The sequence below is a fragment of the Bactrocera dorsalis genome, chromosome 6 (assembly GCF_023373825.1).
Source record: "Bactrocera dorsalis isolate Fly_Bdor chromosome 6, ASM2337382v1, whole genome shotgun sequence".
Taxonomy (NCBI): domain Eukaryota; kingdom Metazoa; phylum Arthropoda; class Insecta; order Diptera; family Tephritidae; genus Bactrocera; species Bactrocera dorsalis.
In genome coordinates, this window is record NC_064308.1 from 29,313,269 (window position 1) to 29,337,306 (window position 24,038).

General features: G+C 36.3%; 1 protein-coding gene across 1 annotated transcript in view; it reads right to left on the reverse strand.

Moving 5' to 3' along the window:
* Positions 1-23,719, reverse strand: part of LOC105225759 (uncharacterized) — a 142,562-nt gene extending 118,843 nt beyond the window's left edge. Inside the window, exon 1 of the mRNA XM_049459976.1 lies at positions 23,119-23,719. The gene's annotated coding sequence lies outside the window, so the exon portion shown is untranslated. The remainder of the gene's footprint in view (positions 1-23,118) is intronic.
* Between the last annotated feature and the right edge of the window lie 319 nt (positions 23,720-24,038).

A 24,038-nucleotide genomic window follows, 5' to 3' on the forward strand; every position in this document is an offset into this window, starting at 1 on the left:
AATCCGGGTCCGTTCCGGTTACGTAGACCCGACTGTCGAGGGAACAGTCAAGTCATACTTACATAAAATAAATATAGTTAAAAAAAAACTAAAAAACACGCTTTTAAAGCATATCAAACTAAAAAGTGAAAAATAATTCTTTGTATAAACTAACAATAATAATGAAGGAAAAATTCCTGCATTATTGTGAAAATAGCGTGGAATGCTCGATATATGAAAAATATGTCACAAAGCACCCCACGCTTTTCTCACAATAATGCAGGAATTTTTCCGTCATTATTATTGTTAGTTTATACAAAGAATTATTTTTCACTTTTTAGTTTGATATGCTTTAAAAGCGTGTTTTTTAGTTTTTTTAAACTATATTTATTTTTAATTTTTTAGTTTGTTTTCGTTTGATTGTATACCTAATATATTCCTGATATTTATGATGTTCCGCGGGAACCAAAAAAGTAACGGTACAAACTTGGGTTAATCCATTTCTATTGTTCTTGACTAGCACTTATAATTCAAGTGGTCGACCCGGAAAGTAGGTAAGCTCCATTTTTTCAGGTAGAGGGGTTCAAATAAGGGGTAGGTAGAATATTTCTTTGTGTATTTAAAATTTTTAGGAATTCTTATTTTATATTGAAAGAATCTATTTTTTCTTCTATGAGATTTGCCAATATTGTGAAATATAAACGAATATAACTTAAATCGTATTCTCCGCCATTAGATTCGGTGACAATTTTTAAAAAGCTCACATCGACGTGACAGCCAAAGTTAAAAAAAGAAGTTTTCTACTACAGTTGCTTCTCGGAGGCATTTTGAAAACTAGTATCTGAATTTTTTTTTACTACAAAAATTTTATTATAAGTATTAATTTTTTTATTACCTAAAAGTTACATGTTTTGCATTATTAATTTGATATTATTTCTTCTGGTGCGCGGTTATACTTATATATGTACATATGTAAGTATATGTATCTATATAAAGTATACTTTCTTTAAGGATATACATATGTATATTTCAGTATATCGTACATATGCTACTAAAATGTCGCCAAAACTAGTTTTATATAGATGTTGCATATTTTTGGTGAGCTGCTTAAACTTACTGTCGCCTTCCTACAGCGTCTCTCAATTATTCTACGTTTCAGTACCACTTAAAAAAGTTACAAACATACATACATACATACAAGTGAAGCTAATAAAAGCGTATTAAAAAGAAAAAAAGTCAAGTCGAATACTACTGTGATCAAATTGAAAAGTGAATTTTTAATTTAAACTTCACGCGTTTTCGAAACGGTAAAATTTTTTTTCTGTAAGTTGGTTGTACTGTTAAAAACTTCATTATTGTGCTAACAATTATGATGAAATGGAGCGCTGCCATATGATGATAAGCAAACATCAGCAATTCGCTGAAATTTCTCTTTTTCGCTATAATTCTTCTTTCTTTATTTAGCAATCTTAGTTCTAATAAAAACAAGTGTGTCGAAAAATTATATTTCAAATTAAAATGAGTATAAACAATTTATCCATGCATATGTATATTTTCTTATTTAAATTTAATAAGCAACTAAGTAATATTACATGATAATATTACGTAATAAAATAATAAAGTATTTAGGTTGCCGCGGGTTTTGGATCGATCAGGATTATTTTTTTTTTTTACTACTCAAAAGTACTTCAGTCACCCCGACTATTGGCCCGACCAGGGTAATTTTTTTAGAGCGCGGCCGAATGCCCCCAACGCAGAAAGGAGTAATATGCGAAAGTGCTTCAGTCACCCAGGGTATTGGCGCCAGAAGAATTATTGTTTTAGAGCGCGGCCGAAGGCGGCACACGCTTTATATATTCAATTATAGCTTTAAAAATATTGGGAAGAATTTTTTTGATAGATCATAAAGAAAGCAGAATAATGCGAAAATAAAAACAAATAAAATGCTGTTGTTAAAAAAGTCTTCATATTTGGTGTTTAAGATGTGGCAACGCTCATTCTAATCTAACCTATTTAACTATGAGTGTGCATTTTGCATTTTGATTTTTAAGTTAATAAATTTAGCTAAAAAATAACAAAATATAAGTGAAACGTGATCTTATTTTAATGTTTAGAGTGTATATTTCAATATAAAAAGTGAAAATTGTGAAAAAGTTTAGTGAAACATTGTGAAATATTGTACTATGTGTTATTGATACAAATTTTTGAATTTTTAATCGGGAATATTTTAAAAAATGTAAGTGTTAGCAACATTATTTTTGCATAATCCTCCACTGGGGAAGCTCCCATATGAGCAAATACCCCATTTATACCGAAATTCGTGTTTTTTACCCGACCGCCATTGTAATCGGAATAGTGCCGAAATTTTCGGTGCTTTTATGCAACGTGAGCTAAGTTATGAATTTACAAAATCCACTATTTTGCATCTACTACTCATTTCACTTATTATCACTTATTCTAATTGCAAAGTTGGTTAAAACAAATAGGGAGCAACGTGCCGGATTATAACAGACAGTAGATAATGTGATATAAACTGGGGAATGATTATTTTACTCATATATGTATTAATATTTCAGAACGTCCCTTTTTTGATAAATTTCGGTGTTGGATTGACCAGGGTTGTTTTTCTTTAAAGGGTTAGGTGGGTTTCAGAAGTACAAAAAAAGGTATTTTAACTTTTTTTAATGTAAGCAATAATATATTTCAAAAATAGAATATGACATGTACATATTTGAACAATGTCTTCTGAAATTTTAATATAAAAACGTTGGAAATTCAGTCCTTGAGAACTCATCTCTCTGGGTGTTACAAAAAAGTGCTCTCGCCGTGGACATCACAACTTATTATTGGTTAATTTAAAATTAAATAACCAACAATATTCCGTTCCGTAGTCCCGTCTCATATTTCCTTACATTTTTTGGTCAAATATTCGCCATTTATTGACTTAAAAAAATAAGTTGTAATGAAAAAAGCCAAAATCCTATGTTCAATAACAAGATAATGTTATTCCAAAGATGTGTACAAAATTTATTGGCTTTAAAAATAAGTTGTAATGGGAAAAACAAAAATCCTTCGTTCAATAAGTAGATAATGTTATTCTTAAGATGTGTACACAATTCGAACTAAATCGGTTCATAACTTTTCGAGAAATCGTGTCCACGGACTTCAAGAATGGAGTTATGAGAAAAACGCATTTAAAGTTGGTGCGCTACACCGACGTGACCTGCTGGGCGAAACTTTCGAAGGGTCTATCTCTTAGAATTTTACTCGGATCGTTTATTTTATTATTTTGGGCGAATATTTTAAACATATTGCACTATTTAATAAGACAAAAAAGCTTGATTTTTTTTAAATTGTTAATTATTGTGTAGAAACAAAGTACTGAAGTGTAACTGGACATAAAAGACAAAAATATAAGTTTAAAATTCAAATAAATCGTAGAAACACGCATTCTAAATAGTTGAATTTTTGAACTTTAAGGGGCTATACCAGTGTGACACTTTCAAAAAAAAATATTTTTCTTTTTACTTTTTCCATAGTTTATATATTCAAAAATATCCTGTGAAATCGCCAAGGTCGTATTTTGAATAGTTTTTGGATGACAGCGTTCTAAACAGCGACCGCTCAGAGGTGCAAACATACTATATATAAGTGAAACTTTAAACGCGTTTTTCTCGAAACGACATTTTTAAAATTGCTGACATCATAACTCAACGAGAAATTGACCGATCGAATTAAAACTGGGTATAGTTGAATATATTTGCTATACAATAGACTACGATCTTTTTGATTGGTTGAAAATTGTCAAATTGGCATTAAAAAACCACCTTTTTCGATTTTCAGTAGTCGAAGTGGATTAAGAACCGGTTCTTGACATTCGAAAAACCGATTATTTTACGAGAAAACTCGATTCTCGAGTAGAATCGAGATCGAGTTTACCATCCCTACTGGCAGCCATCGGGGCACATATAAAACCTCCGCAGAATAACCACCACAAAAAAAAATTATTTTTTTCCATGTAATTTATATGGAAAACAGAAAATTTGAAATAGGCACCTCTTAATATTAATATTAAGAGCTCATCTTTTGGGTGACTTTTTTTTACACATTTTCGAAAGTTTTGAGCCTGTTTTTCAGTTGAAAAAAAGGTTGCCTCAGAATGGCACACTCTAATACACATATACCCTCCTCAGACTCATAGTTTCCGAGATATTTCTATTTAAAGTTCAAAAATTTGTAAAAATAATGCTCGTTATTTCACTACGTTTAACCCACTTTCCACACATTTTTCAATTAATATGTATATATTTAATTACACTGTACACATTTGAATATATCAAAAATGTACACTAATTGTGTATTTTTTAAGAAAATAAAAATACCTTAAAAACTATTTTGCACATTCAAACTTTCAAGAGATTTGAGTGTTTACATATATGACAAATAGCAGTGTTGCCATACTTTGTGTCCTGAAAATATAATCAAAAATCTGTTTCATATATACAGATATAAATGATTCAAAATGAGATATTGTTTCACATATTTATATGGATTACATACCATAATAAATACATAATCAATAGAAAAAACTTATTATAGAATGCAAAGTTTTCAGTATTTCTCTCCTTTTGATTAATATAGGTGTTCGATCGATGAGGGTTATTTTTTTGATGGTGAGCAGAGAATAGTTCGACCAGGGCTATTTTTTTTTTTTTGAAGCGCGGCCGAAGGCCGCCAGTGCAGAGAGTAGTTCGACACAAAAGAACTATGAACACCAGTGTTGGACCGACCAGGGTTATTTTTTTGTCCATATTTATCAAATATCATAAGATACAAAAGCCATTTGTACTATTTTCTCTATATATGTTAAACAGAAAATTTTTTGATAATTTTTCAAAACACAATATGTGGCAAAACTGGTATTTGTCATGTCATGTAAATAAAAATAAAATGAGAGTGAATTGCATATCGTCACCTGAAATGCAAAATAACGTATCATAAAAAAATTCAAAATTGTTTTTTTTTTTACTGATTACGATTCACCACATCATATTACATAAGTGTCTATAATAATGTATCATTAATGTGTGATTTGTGATCAAACCTAGTCATGGATATGCCTTCTTTTTTATTTTTGTTATACTTCTTTGTATATAGTCGATTGGCGTGAGTAATAATAAATAAATAAATAATTTTGGGCTTCTGCGACCCAAAATACCGAAGCTACATATTGTTACAAAAGTAGTATTAAGTTGTATTTGTATTGCTATATGCATCCCTTATTATGAACAATAGCTGTAGGTATATGGAATAGCATTTGTTTTGTTGTAGACATCTGGCGCCGCGGCTGTCTGCTTGTCGAAACAATAGACATCTGGCGCCGCAGGCGTCTGCTTGTCTACTTAAACAATTGCTGAGTCTGGCGCCGCGGCTGTCTGCTTGTCTGCATTTGGGGCCGTATAGCATTATGTTCTCGTAATTTCCAGACGCAATATTTTAGAAGGCCACGTCGGCATCAGCGAGAAGTGCGTGGCTATATAAGCCGTGGCAGCGCCAACGTAATCAACCAGTGCTAAGAGTAAACTGCTATAGTGTAGACGAGTTGTAAAATAGAGAGACTTTGTTGAAGTGAATTAAACGGTTTTATTTGTCAATCCAGAGATACGAACCTAACAAAGTAAACTAGCAAGCAGTAAAATCGTAACAATTGGTGTCAGAAGTGGGATTGTCAAATAATCCAAATTCAAGATGGTTAAATTCGGAGAATTGAGAATTCAGCAATTAAAAAAGGAACTGGAGGAGCGTAATTTGCCGATAAGTGGACAAAAGGCGGATCTGCAGGCACAATTACATGAAGCAATGGAAGCGGATGGAATTAATGTGGACGAGTTCGAATTTGTTGGGCCAGAAACTTCTACAAAGGTAGAAGAAAAAGTAGAAGAACAACGAACATCATCAAGTGTGGACATGAACATGCTGTTAGTGGCTATTAAGCAAATAGCAGAAAATGCAGTGCAAACAGAAAATCGTCTGGCACAGCAAATAGCTGAAAATACAGAAAATGCAGTGCAAACAGAAAATCGTCTGGCACAGCAAATGACGCAAATAGCTGAAAATACATCACAGTTAGAGTCTCGCCTTACACAATAAATGACTGAAAATAATGCGCAGTTAGAAAAGCGTTTGGTACAACAGATTACAGAAAATAATACACAAGTGCAAGAGAAATTTTCAAAATTTAAAGACGAATTAAGCACTTTAAATGACGAAGAAAATTTAAAATCAGAAGTTCTTCAATTAATTAATCGTGTTCGAGAACTGCAACTACATGGCCCTGCACCATCAAAGATTGAAGGCACCTACATTCCATGGAAGTATTCCATTTCAAATTTTCAAACTTCAGTTTGAAAAGACAGCAATGGCCAATAACTGGAATGCAGCGGACAAAGTGGCGTCCTTGTTTGTATCATTGAAAGGACCTGCGGCAGAAATCCTTCAGACTATTCCAGACTGTGAACGGGACAACTATGAGGCATTGATGAGTGCGATAGAAAGACGATATGGTAGTGAGCACCGGAAACAAATATATCAGATCGAACTGCAAAAGAGGGGTCAGAAGATGAACGAGTCAGTGCAAGAGTTCGCAACTGAAATAGATCAACTGGCTCATTTGGCAAATGCAGATGCACCTGTGGATTACATTGAGAGGGTAAAAATTCAATGTTTCATAAATGGAATTCGTGATGTGGACACCAAACGCGCCACATATGCATTGCCAAAAAGAACGTTTGCTGAAACGGTTTCGCACGCCCTCACACAGGAAACAGCTTCCCTACTAAGTAAACCAGCACACAAAGTACAAAGGGTTGAAATGGAACAACCGGCGCTGATGGAAGAAATATTGAAGACTCTGAAGACAATTGCTGCACAGCGAGTAAATACAACAGGCAGATGTTTCAACTGTGGAAAAGCGGGTCACTTTGCCCGAAATTGCAATATAAAGGTAAACCCATCAAAACGGAAACAACCAACAGAACACCGAAAGGGGATTCACCACAAAAATGCGGATGCATTATCACGTCGCCCTTGTCCACTGGAATGTAAACATTGCTCCAAATCAGAAGGAAAAGAAGCGAAGATGGCAAACAAGATGGCAAACAGTCTCGTCTGCTGATCATAGTACCGAAGTCCATGATCCCGAAAGTATTGAAAGAATATCACAATGGACCTAGTGGAGGGCACCTTGGGATTACAAAAACTATAGAGAAGATTAAACAACGGTTCTACTGGATCGGTTGTCGAGATTCCATAGCAGAATGGATAAGTAATTGCGTAGAGTGCATGGCAGCTAAAGGTCCTAAAGCCAAAAGTCGCGGTAGGCTACAACAGTACAACGTGGGATCACCATTTGAACGAGTCGCAATGGATGTTGCAGGTCCGTTCCCAACCAGTACGTCCGGAAACAAATATCTACTGGTTGTCATGGACTATTTCAGTAAATGGCCAGAAGTATATGCCTTACCAAACCAAGAAGCGAAGACAGTAGCCGAAGCGTTTGTAGAAAATTGGATAACAAAGTTCGGAGTGCCCGTCGAATTACACTCAGATCAAGGCAGGAATTTCGAATCTTCCATTTTCCAAGAAGTCTGTACATTATTGGGCATCCATAAGACACGGACAACAGCGTTACACCCACAATCAGATGGGATGGTAGAGAGATTCAACCGAACGCTCGAAGAACATCTGCGGAAAATCGTTGATAAAGATCAACGGAATTGGGACAAGTGCATCCAGATGTTCCTGTTGGCCTACCGTTCAGCGAAGCACGAGACAACTGGTTACACGCCAGCAAAGATTATTTTCGGATCTGATCTGCGACTCCCTGCTGATCTTAAGTTTGGAACGAATCCTACAGCTGTAAGAAATGATGGAGATTATTGTTCTGCCTTAAAGGAAGAAATGAATGAATTGCATCTAATGGTAAGACAGCATACGCATCTGATGAGCAATAAGATGAAGGACCGGTTCGATCAAGCGGCAAATTCAAAAGGTTTGGAAGAAGGTGATCTGGCCCTGTCGTATAATCCACTTCGAAAGAAAGGCTTGTCCCCGAAACTGCAGACAGCCTGGAAAGGACCCTATATGGTGATGAAACGACTTAATGACGTGGTATACCGCATACAAAGAAATGGAAAAGCACGATGTAAAATGAATGTAGTACATTTGGAGAGGCTCGCCCCATTTGGTTCAAGAGGATTTGTGCCTAATCGGGACGATTAGGCTTTAGTGGAGGGCAGTGTTACAAAAGTAGTATTAAGTTGTATTTGTATTGCTATATGCATCCCTTATTATGAACAATAGCTGTAGGTATATGGAATAGCATTTGTTTTGTTGTAGACATCTGGCGCCGCGGCTGTCTGCTTGTCGAAACAATAGACATCTGGCGCCGCAGGCGTCTGCTTGTCTACTTAAACAATTGCTGAGTCTGGCGCCGCGGCTGTCTGCTTGTCTGCATTTGGGGCCGTATAGCATTATGTTCTCGTAATTTCCAGACGCAATATTTTAGAAGGCCACGTCGGCATCAGCGAGAAGTGCGTGGCTATATAAGCCGTGGCAGCGCCAACGTAATCAACCAGTGCTAAGAGTAAACTGCTATAGTGTAGACGAGTTGTAAAATAGAGAGACTTTGTTGAAGTGAATTAAACGGTTTTATTTGTCAATCCAGAGATACGAACCTAACAAAGTAAACTAGCAAGCAGTAAAATCGTAACAATTGGTGTCAGAAGTGGGATTGTCAAATAATCCAAATTCAAGATGGTTAAATTCGGAGAATTGAGAATTCAGCAATTAAAAAAGGAACTGGAGGAGCGTAATTTGCCGATAAGCGGACAAAAGGCGGATCTGCAGGCACAATTACGTGAAGCAATGGAAGCGGATGGAATTAATGTGGACGAGTTCGAATTTGTTGGGCCAGAAACTTCTACAAAGGTAGAAGAAAAAGTAGAAGAACAACGAACATCATCAAGTGTGGACATGAACATGCTGTTAGTGGCTATTAAGCAAATAGCAGAAAATGCAGTGCAAACAGAAAATCGTCTGGCACAGCAAATGACGCAAATAGCTGAAAATACATCACAGTTAGAGTCTCGCCTTACACAATAAATGACTGAAAATAATGCGCAGTTAGAAAAGCGTTTGGTACAACAGATTACAGAAAATAATACACAAGTGCAAGAGAAATTTTCAAAATTTAAAGACGAATTAAGCACTTTAAATGACGAAGAAAATTTAAAATCAGAAGTTCTTCAATTAAGTAATCGTGTGCGAGAACTGCAACTACATGGCCCTGCACCATCAAAGATTGAAGGCACCCACATTCCATGGAAGTATTCCATTTCAAATTTTCAAACTTCAGTTTGAAAAGACAGCAATGGCCAATAACTGGAATGCAGCGGACAAAGTGGCGTCCTTGTTTGTATCATTGAAAGGACCTGCGGCAGAAATCCTTCAGACTATTCCAGACTGTGAACGGGACAACTATGAGGCATTGATGAGTGCGATAGAAAGACGATATGGTAGTGAGCACCGGAAACAAATATATCAGATCGAACTGCAAAAGAGGGGTCAGAAGATGAACGAGTCAGTGCAAGAGTTCGCAACTGAAATAGAACAACTGGCTCATTTGGCAAATGCAGATGCACCTGTGGATTACATTGAGAGGGTAAAAATTCAATGTTTCATAAATGGAATTCGTGATGTGGACACCAAACGCGCCACATATGCATTGCCAAAAAGAACGTTTGCTGAAACGGTTTCGCACGCCCTCACACAGGAAACAGCTTCCCTACTAAGTAAACCAGCACACAAAGTACAAAGGGTTGAAATGGAACAACCGGCGCTGATGGAAGAAATATTGAAGACTCTGAAGACAATTGCTGCACAGCGAGTAAATACAACAGGCAGATGTTTCAACTGTGGAAAAGCGGGTCACTTTGCCCGAAATTGCAATATAAAGGTAAACCCATCAAAACGGAAACAACCAACAGAACACCGAAAGGGGATTCACCACAAAAATGCGGATGCATTATCACGTCGCCCTTGTCCACTGGAATGTAAACATTGCTCCAAATCAGAAGGAAAAGAAGCGAAGATGGCAAACAAGATGGCAAACAGTCTCGTCTGCTGATCATAGTACCGAAGTCCATGATCCCGAAAGTATTGAAAGAATATCACAATGGACCTAGTGGAGGGCACCTTGGGATTACAAAAACTATAGAGAAGATTAAACAACGGTTCTACTGGATCGGTTGTCGAGATTCCATAGCAGAATGGATAAGTAATTGCGTAGAGTGCATGGCAGCTAAAGGTCCTAAAGCCAAAAGTCGCGGTAGGCTACAACAGTACAACCTGGGATCACCATTTGAACGAGTCGCAATGGATGTTGCAGGTCCGTTCCCAACCAGTACGTCCGGAAACAAATATCTACTGATTGTCATGGACTATTTCAGTAAATGGCCAGAAGTATATGCCTTACCAAACCAAGAAGCGAAGACAGTAGCCGAAGCGTTTGTAGAAAATTGGATAACAAAGTTCGGAGTGCCCGTCGAATTACACTCAGATCAAGGCAGGAATTTCGAATCTTCCATTTTCCAAGAAGTCTGTACATTATTGGGCATCCATAAGACACGGACAACAGCGTTACACCCACAATCAGATGGGATGGTAGAGAGATTCAACCGAACGCTCGAAGAACATCTGCGGAAAATCGTTGATAAAGATCAACGGAATTGGGACAAGTGCATCCAGATGTTCCTGTTGGCCTACCGTTCAGCGAAGCACGAGACAACTGGTTACACGCCAGCAAAGATTATTTTCGGATCTGATCTGCGACTCCCTGCTGATCTTAAGTTTGGAACGAATCCTACAGCTGTAAGAAATGATGGAGATTATTGTTCTGCCTTAAAGGAAGAAATGAATGAATTGCATCTAATGGTAAGACAGCATACGCATCTGATGAGCAATAAGATGAAGGACCGGTTCGATCAAGCGGCAAATTCAAAAGGTTTGGAAGAAGGTGATCTGGCCCTGTCGTATAATCCACTTCGAAAGAAAGGCTTGTCCCCGAAACTGCAGACAGCCTGGAAAGGACCCTATATGGTGATGAAACGACTTAATGACGTGGTATACCGCATACAAAGAAATGGAAAAGCACGATGTAAAATGAATGTAGTACATTTGGAGAGGCTCGCCCCATTTGGTTCAAGAGGATTTGTGCCTAATCGGGACGATTAGGCTTTAGTGGAGGGCAGTGTTACAAAAGTAGTATTAAGTTGTATTTGTATTGCTATATGCATCCCTTATTATGAACAATAGCTGTAGGTATATGGAATAGCATTTGTTTTGTTGTAGACATCTGGCGCCGCGGCTGTCTGCTTGTCGAAACAATAGACATCTGGCGCCGCAGGCGTCTGCTTGTCTACTTAAACAATTGCTGAGTCTGGCGCCGCGGCTGTCTGCTTGTCTGCATTTGGGGCCGTATAGCATTATGTTCTCGTAATTTCCAGACGCAATATTTTAGAAGGCCACGTCGGCATCAGCGAGAAGTGCGTGGCTATATAAGCCGTGGCAGCGCCAACGTAATCAACCAGTGCTAAGAGTAAACTGCTATAGTGTAAACGAGTTGTAAAATAGAGAGACTTTGTTGAAGTGAATTAAACGGTTTTATTTGTCAATCCAGAGATACGAACCTAACAAAGTAAACTAGCAAGCAGTAAAATCGTAACAATATATTAAAAATTCAACAAAACGTATCAACAAGTGCATGATATCGTTAAACAAAATAATGTAAAAATAACAGAGTATTTTTTTGTTATTACGGATATAATTTAATTGGTTTTTATACTGGAAGTTATAAAACAGGTAAAACAAAAAAGTGTTGTGAAATAATAAGATGTGTTCCATGATTAAAAATGCTGAAAATAATAAAGAAGATTTGTAAGGTTTTAAAAAAATTAACAAAAGGGAAGGAAATATAAAAAAAATCGAATGTATGGTAAAAAATATGACAGCTTATCAAAAGGAAATATTTCCGAAAGGAAACCACGAGAAATAAAAGCAGCATGCACATCTAATTATAGTGTACAAAGTTCAACTCGACATTGTTTTCTTTATTCGGAAAATGTGCGGAAGGAGATATTTGAAAATTTTTGACAAATGTCATGGGACCAAGAGAAAGTTTAAGTAACTAGCAGTATTGAAGTTCATGCTAAAAAGCGGATTTATGTGAAAAATTCCCGACGTTCATATTCAAAATCCTATTTTCTACATCATAAAAGAGTACATCATCAAGTGTGCAGTAAAATGTTTTTGTCAACCCTTGGTATTTTGGAAACTATGGTAAGAAGTTGGTTGAGTTCCAGTGAACTATATAGCACTCAATTGGGTCCTGAGAATAAAAAAAATGGCAAGTGGAAAATAGAAGAAACACAAAACGGAAAAAAAAACCAATGATAGATTAAATTATTTAATTAAATGGTTGGAAGACATTCCGAAACTAGAATCCCATTACCGACGTCAGTATACAAATAAATTGTATTTTCAATCAGAATTTAAATCGTATACAAATGTCTATGAAGTTTATTCTCGAGACTGTAAATCGCATAATGCAAATGGTATCGCTCATATATCCTTCCCAAATTTTATGAAATTTTTAAATACAATTAATTTATCGATTTTTAAACCACGAAATGAGGTGTGTGACACTTGCATATCGTTCGAATCAAAAAATATTTCAGTGGAACATTATGATGTCCATAGAAAAGATATAAGGGAAATGAGAGAAGAAAAAAATAATACATTGAAAGTGTTAAGGCGGGCTTATGCTCTTTATTATGTATGGACATGCAAGCGGCAAAGCTTATTCCGCACTCAAAGGCAAATGCATCTTATTACAAAATGAAACTTCAGGTTCATAATTTTACTATATATGTATACTCGTAACGTTATCTATATAAGTATATAAAAGAAAGTTGTTGTTAGTTACACCATTTATAACTCAAGAACGGCTGAAATACAAAAATTATATTTTGTTCGAAATTCATGTTTGAAGGAATCATTTGAATATTTCATTTCTTCAAAAAAAAACTCACATCTATTATATATATGTATATAAAAGAAAGTTGTTAGTTACACCATTTATAAATCAAGAACGTCTGAACCGATTTGGCTAAAAAAAAATAATAATTTCAAAATTCATGTTGGTATAAATCATTTGAATATATGCGTACAATTTTAAACATATTCTTCCTCAAAAATAATACAATTGCTAAGTATTTGAAATAGTAGAAAAGAAGTGCAACCAAATATGCAGTGAGATAGATTGTAATTGGTTCGGTAATCAGTCATTGAGTATGTATTATACCACGTGCATCCCAAAAGACTGATGTCATAACCTTTGTAGCCGACCTTTTCGTCTTTCTACGCCTGAGAACCGGTTTATCATGTGCAGTCCACTAGAATGACTCTCGATTGGACTTCAGTGGGAAATGATGAAGCTATGTTTCTATTGTCGCACACCGAACGTGGGTTTTATTCCGATTAGAGAGCACTCAAACACTTCTCAGAATCAGTTATTCGTTGTTTTTGTGGGATTATGAACTTGCGGGGCACTTACTTTGCACAGACCTTTCGCCTCTTCAAGCTTAGCAAATAGCTTTTCATCGGTGGATTTCCCTGCGCCAATTCTACAATATTTTCCTCCAAAAAGCAATGATTTGTTAACACACGAACTGCTCTATGATCCATTTTTTTGTAAACTAACACAAGTTGATTCACAGAAATGCTATATCTCATTAACTAATAGTTATAATCCAACTAATAGAAATCATATAGATGGTAGTAAAAGTATTAAGGCAGTCTTGTTGCTTCAACTTTCGCAACAATTATTATAAAACACATAAAGAAAGAAATACTTAACACGCCAAATATCCATCACTTTATTGGAATGCGGTATTATCCAATGCCTTAACCCTCGTCGAGACCAACGGTCTGATACACTTAGTCGAGACCAATGGTGCTTGGCTAGGCCCCTATGTGTTTACATACATTTGTATGGAAATACGTGTTGTATTTACGCTCATATATGTACAATATAGATAGATTTTTGAAATTTCTTACCTCTCAATTTGATTGAAATCAAATTTACCGCTTTGTTCACGCTTGGCGTAGCAAAAGCGTTCACAAAAAATGTAACATTTTGAGAAAAAATACATTTTGAGAAAAAATACATTTTTTCTTAACCTTTTCAAGCGCTCTAGCGGCTAAAGTATTTGACTTAGGTTGGTCAAATAAATTGCACCGGTTGGGTAATTTAAAGAGCTTTCAGGAAATGTATAATTCCAAGGCCCAATTGCCCCCAAGGCCCCACCGGGGGCGTGGCAATAAGCGAAAATGGGTTTTCACCATGTCCCCCCCTTTGTTTCACTACAGTTGGGGAGGTATGGGGCCGGGGGAGATCAAAACCATTTTGCGAGTTAGTTCGCCCTTGGGGCTTTCGGGGAAGCCCTCAACCTTCCCTCTATCTCTACCAAGGGCGTCGCAATAGCGTTCACAAAATATCTAACATTTTGAGAAAAAATACATTTTTTCTTAACCTTTAAAACGCTCTAGCGGCTAAAGTATTTGACCTAGATAAACATACAAACCAATTTGGACATGTAATGAACATGAAAACAGATAAATTAACCGTGCGAAGTGATAGAAACATTCCAAAGTTCATATATTTTCATACAAAACATATGGGGTCTAGCCAAGCACCATTGGTCTCGACTAAGGTGTAATATTATATCCTTTTTTCGTCCTTTTCGATACGATATCCTTGAATTTTTTTTTCTGAATTCTATAGACAATAAAATTCTAGGAAGCCACCTGGAAGCGCAAGTCGTTTGCTACACTCTAAATATATTTAAATAACATTTAAAAACAAAATATGCCTGGCCAGACCCGTTGGTCTCGACGAGGGTTAATATCGTTTTTGTAGTAAACCAAATTACCATTGAGCATAATTTAGTCGTAGGGCATACACAAATGGAATGTGACTCTACTCACTTGTTAATACAACTAGTTGAACTAATGAAAGACGCACGAAAAAATCCATATCCACTAGTTGTTCATCACCTACAACACAGTTACTTCCTGGGTTATGAAAATCTTCCAAAGCGGTATTCATCTATTCGACCAGGTAAACAATTATACATCTTTGAAAAGTTTTACGCCGAGCTTTCTATTCTATTTTTATTTACTTATTTTAAAAATCTATACATATTATTTTATTTTATTATTTTATTTTTCTCAGGTAATATAGTTGGAGATCCCACAGTAAATATGATTCGTGCTTTGGCATATGGTACAACGGGATCCATATATTACAAAACCTGTTTTAAGGACGAGTATCAGCTTCTTCCACAAAGAACTGCCAGAAATCAGCAGCCTAATCTTTTGCACCCGCAAAGATTAACGATAACCAAGAAGAAGTGGCAACATCTGCAGGACCTAAAGGCTTTGATTTCAGCAGACTGTCATAACTTTTATGATAATATACCTTTTTAATAATGAATTGTTTAGTAAATAATTAATTAATACATTGTGCTCATTTTGACTTGAAATATTTTAATTTATATTGATCATACGTTATTTTGATTCAGTAATGAAAATTCAAAATAACCTAAGACACCTGTTATAAAATTAGTTAAATTTTTTTTAACTTTTTTTTTCAAATAGGGTTGGGTTTAGTTTAGTATCTCATTTTCACTGCTTATACCTCTTAAATGCGTGCACGGATTTTTTTGAATTTATATAGCACGGATAGCCAATGAATTAAACTTTTGTTTAAATGTAAATTTATTGTTAAATGTTAATTTGTTTTTTAGATATAAGTACGCAAAAAACGCACATTTTCACATTTGCTCAAACAATGGCTCTCTTCTTTTGAAGTTTTTGTTGCACTGCTTGCAAAAAATTTAACCAATTTAACACACACACATTCTTTGAAATATATTGTTACAAAAAGTAGTATTAAGTTTTATTTGTATTGCTATATGCATCCCTGATTATGAACAATAGCTGTAGGTATATGGAATAGCATTTGTCTTGTTGTAGACATCTGGCGCCACGGCTGTCTGCTTGTCGAAACAATAGACATCTGGCGCCGCACTGTCTGCTTGTCTAGGTAAACAATTGCTGAGTCTGGCGCCGCGACTGTCTGCTTGCGTCTGGCGCCGTATAGCCGTATGTTCTGGTAATTTCCAGACGCGATATTCTAGAAGGACACGTCGGCATCAGCGAGAAGTGCGTGGCTATATAAGCCGTGGCAGCGCCAACGTAATCAATCAGTGCTAAGAGTAAACTGCTATAGTGTAGACGAGTTGTGAAATAAAGAGTTGTTGAATTAAATTAAACAGTGTTGATTTTATTTGTCAATCCAGAGATACGAACCTAACAAAGTAAACTAGCAAGAGTAAATTCGTAACAATTGGTGTCAGAAGTGGGATTGTCAAATAATCCAAATTCAAGATGGTTAAATTCGGAGAATTGAGAATTCAGCAATTAAAAAAGGAACTGGAGGAGCGTAATTTGCCGATAAGCGGGCAAAAGGCGGATCTGCAGGCACGATTACGTGAAGCAATGGAAGCGGATGGAATTAATGTGGACGAGTTCGAATTTGTTGGGCCAGAAACTTCTACAAAGGTAGAAGAGAAAGTAGAAGAACAACGAACATCATCAAGTGTAGACATGAACACGTTGTTAGTGGCTATTAAGCAAATGGCAGAAAATGCAGTGCAAACAGAAAATCGTCTGGCACAGCAAATGGCAGAAAATGCAGTGCAAACAGAAAATCGTCTGGCACAGCAAATAGCTGAAAATACATCGCAGTTAAAGTCTTGCCTTACACAACAAATGACTGAAAATAATACGCAGTTAGAAAAGCGTTTGGTACAACAGATTACAGAAAATAATACACAAGTGCAAGAGAAATTTTCAAAATTTGAAGACGAATTAAGCACAATAAAAAATGACGAAGAAAATTTAAGATCAGAATTTCTTCAACTGAGTAATCGTATGCGAGAACTGCAACTGCATGGCCCTGCACCATCAACAAATAATCCAAGATTGAAGGCACCCACATTCGATGGAAGTATTCCATTTCAAATTTTCAAACTTCAGTTTGAAAAGACAGCAATGGCCAATAACTGGAATGCAGCGGACAAAGTGGCGTCCTTGTTTGTATCATTGAAAGGACCTGCGGCAGAAATCCTTCAGACTATTCCAGACTGTGAACGGGACAACTATGAGGCATTGATGAGTGCGATAGAAAGACGATATGGTAGTGAGCACCGGAAACAAATATACCAGATCGAACTGCAAAATAGGGGTCAGAAAATGAACGAGTCATTGCAAGAGTTCGCAACTGAAATCGAACGACTGGCTCATTTGGCAAATGCAGATGCACCTGTGGATTACATTGAGAGGGTAAAAATTCAATGTTTCATAAATGGAATTCGAGATGTGGACACCAAACGCGCCACATATGCATTGCCAAAAAGAACATTTGCTGAAACGGTTTCGCACGCCCTCACACAGGAAACAGCTTCCCTACTAAGTAAACCAGCACTCAAAGTAGAAAGAGTTGAAACGGAACAACCAGCGCTGATGGAAGAAATATTGAAGACTCTGAAGGCAATTGCTGCACAGCGAGTAAATACAACAGGCAGATGTTTCAACTGTGGAAAAGCGGGTCACTTTGCCCGTAATTGCAATATAAAGGTAAACCCATCAAAACGGAATCAACCAACAGAACACCGAAAGAGGATTCACCACAAAAATGCGGATGCATTATCGCGTCGCCCTTGTCCACTGGAACGTAAACATTGCTCCAAATCAGAGGGAAAAGAAGGTATAATCGACGTGCGATTACTGAATATAGAACCTGAAGATGATTGGACTCCTCACCGCATCAGAATCAATCAGCTGGAGGACCCTGATCTTGCAAAGCTGATAATAGCAAAAGAAAATGGGGTACGACCATCAAAGGAACAAATAAGTAACGAGAGTCCAACTGCAAAAGCATATTGGGCCCAATGGAACAGCATAAACCTCGTTAATGGATACCTTCATCGTACCTGGGAAAGCGAAGATGGCAAACAGTCTCGTCTGCTGATCATAGTACCGAAGTCCATGATCCCGAAAGTATTGAAAGAATATCACAATGGACCTAGTGGAGGGCACCTTGGAATTACAAAAACTATAGAGAAGATTAAACAACGGTTCTACTGGATCGGTTGTCGAGATTCCATAGCAGAATGGATAAGTAATTGCGTAGAGTGCATGGCTGCTAAAGGTCCTAAAGCCAAAAGTCGCGGTAGGCTGCAACAGTACAACGTGGGATCACCATTTGAACGAGTCGCAATGGATGTTGCAGGTCCGTTCCCAACCAGTACGGCCGGAAACAAATATCTACTGGTTGTCATGGACTATTTCAGTAAATGGCAAGAAGTATATGCCTTACCAAACCAGGAAGCGAAGACCGTAGCCGAAGCGTTTGTAGAAAATTGGATAACAAGGTTCGGAGTGCCCGTCGAATTACACTCAGATCAAGGCAGGAATTTCGAATCTTCCATTTTCCAAGAAGTCTGTACATTATTGGGCATCCATAAGACACGGACAACAGCGTTACACCCACAATCAGATGGGATGGTAGAGAGATTCAACCGAACGCTCGAAGAACATCTGCGGAAAATCGTTGATAAAGACCAACGGAATTGGGACAAGCGCATCCAGATGTTCCTGCTGGCGTATCGTTCAGCGAAGCACGAGACAACTGGTTACACGCCGGCAAAGATTATTTTCGGATCTGATCTGCGACTCCCTGCTGATCTTAAGTTTGGAACGAATCCTACAGCTGTAAGAAATGATGGAGATTATTGTTCTGCCTTAAAGGAAGAAATGAATGAATTGCATCTAATGGTAAGACAGCATACGCATCTGATGAGCAATAAGATGAAGGACCGGTTCGATCAAGCGGCAAATTCAAAAGGTTTTGAAGAAGGTGATCTGGTCCTGTTGTACAATCCACTTCGAAAGAAAGGCTTGTCCCCGAAACTGCAGACAGCCTGGGAAGGACCCTATATGGTGATGAAACGACTTAATGACGTGGTATACCGCATACAAAGAAATGGAAAAGCACGATGTAAAATGAAAGTAGTACATTTGGAGAGGCTCGCCCCATTTGGTTCAAGAGGATTTGTGCCTAATCGGGACGATTAGGCTTTAGTGGAGGGCAGTGTTACAAAAAGTAGTATTAAGTTTTATTTGTATTGCTATATGCATCCCTGATTATGAACAATAGCTGTAGGTATATGGAATAGCATTTGTCTTGTTGTAGACATCTGGCGCCACGGCTGTCTGCTTGTCGAAACAATAGACATCTGGCGCCGCACTGTCTGCTTGTCTAGGTAAACAATTGCTGAGTCTGGCGCCGCGACTGTCTGCTTGCGTCTGGCGCCGTATAGCCGTATGTTCTGGTAATTTCCAGACGCGATATTCTAGAAGGACACGTCGGCATCAGCGAGAAGTGCGTGGCTATATAAGCCGTGGCAGCGCCAACGTAATCAATCAGTGCTAAGAGTAAACTGCTATAGTGTAGACGAGTTGTGAAATAAAGAGTTGTTGAATTAAATTAAACAGTGTTGATTTTATTTGTCAATCCAGAGATACGAACCTAACAAAGTAAACTAGCAAGAGTAAATTCGTAACAATATTTAATTGAATTAATGATAAATTATGGATTTTAAGTTGCAATTTTATGTACAATTTAATAAATAAAACAGCTTTCAATTACGTGTTATATTGTTCCTTGAAATGTAAACAAAATTACTGAATATGAACTGTCAAACGACGAAGAAAATAAGCACAAAAGGAAGATAGTAATAACCCAACGAATCAAAATGGTAGGTCTTATATACTGCGGCGGTTGTTTCAATGTAATATATTATACTGAAAATATAATGAAAATTTGGAATAAAAAATCGCGCGATTTTTTATTCCAAATTTTCGCCTGCGGCGCTTGTTTCGATGTTATAATATACTGAAAATATAATCAAAATTTGGAATAAAAAATCGCGCGATTTTTTATTCCAAATTTTCGCCTGCGGCGCTTGTTTCAATGTAGTATATTATGCTGAAAATATATTCAAAATTTGAAAAAAAAGATCGCGCGATGAAAACCCAATTTTATTATTTAGGGGGTCTTGTATAAATGGTTGGTTGGGTTATCTTGGTACTTCAACTAGTTGTATGCATTATTACCGATGCATATACAATTTCTAATTTTCAGTGTTTTTATTATTTAAATAAAGTGGATTTCCACTTTAATTCATTGAAATAATAAAAATAATAAACATAGAGTCACTCTCTGCGTAAAAATACACAACTTTTATAATAATTAGTGAAAATTGTATGGAAAAACTACGATTTTACGCCATTTTCAGGAGGCTGCCCTAGAGCCCCCCGGGGGGGGGGAAGGGTGGTATTATTGAAAAGTTCCATTCATTACCTTTCAAATGAGGGGGGTAGCAAGCCCCCCGCCCCCTCCCCCTTTGCGCAAAACCTCTTCAAAATGAGATACTAAACTAAACATTCCCCTTCAAATATACTTATAGTTTCGTGTTAATTCAGAATTGAAAATTTTGTTGCAATATCTCAAGTGGTTTTCTTTTTATACGGTTTTTTGCTTCTCCTGTAAAGCTACGAAAAGTGATGTTATACTATGTTCGGACCGACATTGAAAACATGTTTTCGTGGGAAAAACTGGTTTTCGCACGAAAACTTGTGTTTTCGTCCATGTAAAATGCAAATTGCAATAAATTGCAAGATAAAATTTGCAAAATTTTCAACTTTAAATGCAAATATTTAGAAAACTATAAGTTTGCGGCGGCAACAATTATATATTTTCTTAATCTGGAGCAGCAGCTCTATCCAACCATACCACTTTTAACCCTGAAATCGTGGGATGGTATACTAAAGTTTCCCCCTACTTTTTGCGTTGGCGGCCTTCGGCCGCGCTTCAAAAAAAATAACCCTGGCCGATCCAACACCGGGGTGTGTCGGGTATTTTTTTGAGTAAAACTCCTTTTTGGCGTTGGCGGCCAGCCCGATAAAAAATCATGATGTATGAAGAAAAGGGGCAATGATTTATGTATTTGGGGTATAATCTTATTTGATTCATTTTTATTCGTTTGATAAATGTGTGATTTTGGCAACACTTATTATCTGTAAACACGGAATACTTTTGTTATTGTGGATGGAATGATTTTTTTGTAAAATATAAAATGCTTATTTTAAGCAAATAACTAAATAATTACTAAAAAAATAATAATAAAGTATAAGTGCATAATATGAAATAAATAATTACTAGAAATCGAGAAATTGCAAGATAAAATTTGCAAAATTTTCAACTTTAAATGCAAATATCTCGAAAACTATAAGTTTGCGGCGGCAATAATTATATATTTTCTTAATCTGGAGCAGCAACTCTATCCAACCAAAAGTAGTACTACACGAAAGTACTTCGGTCACCCCGGGTATTCGCTCGACCAAGGTTATTTTTTAAGACCGCGGCCGAAGGTCGCCAACGCAGAAAGGAGTACTACACGAAAGTACTTCGGTCCCCCCGGATCCCTTTGTGTCATTAATAGATGCAATTAAATATGTATATACATTGCACTGAAACATTTTGGTTTTCTTTATTTTGATTTCTTGTCCATACAAAAATGTTGGCTGGGTTGCATTGGTTTCAGTTTGTATGGAAAAATGAGCAAAAACACTGATTTTTGGTATACTTTACACTTTACTACGTAATATTATTATATAATATTACTTATACATATGTATAAATAATATTATTATATAATATTACTAATACATGTATATAATATTACTTATTTGCTTAATAAATTTAAAACAGAAAATATAAATATGCATGAATAGAGGAATTTTTTCGAAAAAGAGGAATTTCAGCGAATTGCCTTATCATCACATGGCAGCGCTCCATTTCGTCGTAATTTTTGGTAAACAAGTGATGTTCAAAGGAGTGTAAAATGTAATTTTTAAAATAAAGATTTTTTAAGTAAAAAACCTGCTAAAAGTGTAAAATGCGGATTTATTTAAAAGATTATAGTGTAATTTAATTAATTTGAAGAAAAAAATGTGAATAAAGTGTGTTTATCGTGGTGAAATAGCTTCTCGAAATATTCGAATTTTGCGAATTTTTGAACTTTAAGGTCGAATATCTCGTAAACTAAGCGTTTGCGTACCCTATAACTCTATATATTTTTTAATCAGGAGAACTACTTCTTTCCAACGGTACCTTCAAATCGCGGCGCCAAAGAAACGGAATTGTGCCAGAAATTTTAGTCCATCTGAAAGTAGGCATTCCAACAAATGTACCATCTCTAAAAGTATACAGCGTAGATGGTATACGCTCAAAAATTTTTCTTTCGTCTAAGCTACCTACGTATGCACGGCAGCATTTTTGCCGCCACTACAACAACTTTTATTTCTGTACATATTTTTCAACTATTGTACATGTGCAAGTTTTTATATTTAAAAACGATGTGCACATGTATGTACTTATTTACATGTGCATGCATATATTTAAATAGATGTAAATAAAAGTATGCTACATTTTAGATAGGCCAAATGGATGGCTGCTGAAGTCCTACGCGCTTTACCTACGTACCCATACTTACTGTACGTTTAGATGTATGCTATTGCACAGTAGCAAACAGTAGATGCACATACATATGTACAAATATTCGCGAACAAACATACACAGATACCACGGGAGAGAAGGCGATTATATGAACTCAGCAGATATAGAACTTTTGTCGTAAGAAAATCACAATGCTTCATTGCGGGAAAACTATACACATGTTTATACTTATTTTTTACACAAACAAATATTTGATATTTTAAAAATGTTATGAGTCACGTATATAGTACAAGTATTGGTTAAAAAAAATTTGTTTTCACTTATATCTGGTAATTTTTCCACCGACGGCCGTGGTTACACAAAGTAAGACCTACCTCCAAAACACAATTTTGTTATTCAACCATCAGTACGCAAATCTACCTCATTATGTTGTTCACACAAGCTACCATACGAGCATATAAATAGCTTTTTTCGTTAGCCGAAAAGTAAACTGTTTATATCGAGATTTCCTTTACCGAAACTCTTTGCAATATGTATCTAAGTTTTATATCCGATATTAGGTGGCAAAACGAAGCCAAACGTTTATTCCACAAAATTGTACGACGTCGAACGCGAAGTGGTATCGCCGTCGCGAGAATCAAAACAAAACTCTGGATTAGATTAATGATGTTTTCTCCATTTATCGCACTGAAAACTTTGTACACCAACCCCCGTAGTAGGAGACGAAGCTTCCGGACGTGAAGTGTGCCTTTATATATCAAATGGAAATCGCAAGGAACGACCGACTAGAAAACAGAATTGCCGCACTGAAAAAATTTACAAATTCCAAAAACAAATTTAAGAAAGTAAAAAATATGAGAATATGTCAAAGATACTGCAAAAGCTTGTTTTATTAAATTTTCTTATCAGCAAAAAATTAAAATTTATTTGTAAATAGCCTTTGATGATACACCGCCTCTCGACGAGCAATAGCTATTGCCAACCATCTGTCACATTTATTGGCATTTATTAGCAATGTTTATATTTTGAGGTAAAGTCTCAATTTGTGACTAGTTACTATTGACTTAACAGTCTCTAGCGTTAGTCTCAAAATATTGAGACCTGGTAGTTAGCCGGTCACAAAATTAAAAAGAGCTCGTGTCTGCCATTTTGAATATACTGAATAGATGTCATCATAGATATTAATCGATTGTCGTATTTTTATACTTTGTAAGCAACTCAAACACGAAAAAGTTAAAAATAAATAAATTTTACATAAATTTCGTAAATATTATGAAACAAAGTCAACATATAT